The 2,162-nt window shown below is 43.5% G+C and overlaps 1 protein-coding gene across 1 annotated transcript in view; it reads left to right on the plus strand.

Annotated features, from left to right (window-relative positions):
• Nucleotides 1-2,162, plus strand: part of LOC101852570 (solute carrier organic anion transporter family member 3A1) — a gene marked incomplete in the record, with an annotated part of 25,501 nt that overhangs the window by 2,887 nt on the left and 20,452 nt on the right.

Here is a 2,162-nt window from a genome sequence, read left to right on the forward strand (position 1 = left end):
TCTCTCACTCTGTGTGTGTGTGTGTGTGTGTGTGTGTGTGTGTGTGTGTGTGTGTGTGTGTGTGTGTGTGTGCGTGTGAGTGTGTACTGTGCGTGGACGTGTGTATGGCTGTGTGTGTACGTAGGCCTATCTGTCTGTCTGTCTGTCTGTCTGTCTGTCTGTCTGTCTGTCTGTCTGTCTGTCTGTCTGTCTGTCTGTCTGTCTGTCTGTCTGTCTGTCTGTCTGTCTGTCTGCCTGTCTGTCTGTCTGTCGGTCTGTCTCTGTCTCTGTCTCCTCCTCCCTGTCCCCTCTCTCTTTCTCTCTCTCTCTCTCTCTCTCTCTCTCTCTTTCCCCTCCCCCCTCTCTCTATGGATGTATTCCTCTGCATTGTCAATTTGATTCCCCAAAAAAGAGACATTTCATGTCCAATTAACTACATGCATTCCCGTGTTAGAGTCGTCTCCTCAGCGTTCCAGACTACCTTGTTATAAATGTGACAGGTTGAATGACTTTTTTTTAAAAGTAGAGGTTTCTCGGCGCTCGCAACTGTATAAGGTCATATGAGCGCCAAGGGGTGGATGTCAACAGAGAAGTCCTTACAGGGAATAAGACCAACTTTGCTACCCTCTCTAGCTTCAACAGCATAAAGTCTGCTTCGACTATCAAGGCACCCCGGAAATAGCGGGTCACAAGAATGTGACACGAACATACAAAAGAAGTATAGGAAAATGACGATAGTAAGGATGAGAGAAAAAAACCCAGTAGTTCCCTGTTGTAGTTCAGGCACAGTTATGAGCATGACGTTGTTGGCATGTTGGATTAGCACATTTACAATAATTCTACTGTGCATTAGAACGAGAAATGTCCCCCCTTTGGGAATGGCCTAAAGACACTACAGTCAGTGGCACTGCCCCGGGGGGTACACATACACACACACACACCCATCTTACGTATGTGTAACATGTACAAACCTCATCATCATGAACAAGAGTACAAAATTACAATTTCTGGGATCAGAATGGGATCAGACCTATGTAATCAATGAGACAAACATAATAATTAATAGCTGGTCCAGAAATAATGTCACAAGAAACGAATTCCGTAGACAAACAAAAATGAATGAGTTGGCAATAATCAATAGAAACATCTCTCTCTCTCTCTCTCTCTCTCTCTCTCTCTCTCTCTCTCTCTCTCTCCTATCTCTCTCCCCCCCTCTCTCTCTCTCTCTCTCTCTCTCTCTCTCTCTCTCTCTCTCTCTCTCTCTCTCTCTCTCTCTCTCTCTCTCTCTCTCTCTCCCTTTCTCTCTTTTTTTCTCCCCCGCTCCCCTCTCTCTCGCACTCACACGCGCTCACACACATATACACACAATCTCTTCCAGTGTTTTTTCTAGATCGATTAGCTATTAAACTACCACTTCATTCAGATGTTTCATATTTACCCCATTCAAAAGGTGGCTTTTACCTTTGCGTTCTGTTGAACAGAAGTGGTTTTGTAACTTCTTCGAGGACACAGTTCTTGCTTAAAGTTAAAGGCGGTGTTGGTAGCGGCCATTTTCCAGACCCTACTTTGTCAAATAAATGACAGACAATAGAAAAACAAAAAGTAACAAAATGAGGGACAGAAAATTCAAATAAATTTGCACAGAAAGAAATGAGTACGTGTTCCGTAGGAGATAATGAAATGTAAAAGAAACGTCATGAATTGACAAAGAGACGGTACAGAATGTCAAAGATAATATTGTTATGTCACAGGTTGGCCCTGAAATACCTACTACACGAAGCTAAAGCGTTTCCTTATTTCTGTCAGAGCAAATTTCATCTTTTACAACCTCGAAACTGAAAGCCATTTTGATTCACTGTGGAAAAAAACAACTCTACCACCCCCCCCCCCCCCACTATTTCCCCCCCTCAATCCACATCCCTAGCCATGGCTAACTTTATGTATTCTCTCGGTTCACTCGTGGAAAGATCTGAAATCACATATGCCACACATCGTAATTTTCTTCTTTTGCAAAATTCCACTCTAACAACCCCTCCAGTTTCTAACGTTCACATTCCGTACCAGAAGCCTATAATTTTGTTTCATATGATCTCCCCTCTGTTTCTTTATCTCTGTGTCTCTCGGTGTGTGTCTGTCTGTCTGTCTGTCTGTCTGTCTGTCTGTCTGTCTGTCTGTCTGTCTGT

The sequence above is a fragment of the Aplysia californica genome, unplaced genomic scaffold (assembly GCF_000002075.1).
Source record: "Aplysia californica isolate F4 #8 unplaced genomic scaffold, AplCal3.0 scaffold00587, whole genome shotgun sequence".
NCBI lineage: Eukaryota > Metazoa > Mollusca > Gastropoda > Aplysiida > Aplysiidae > Aplysia > Aplysia californica.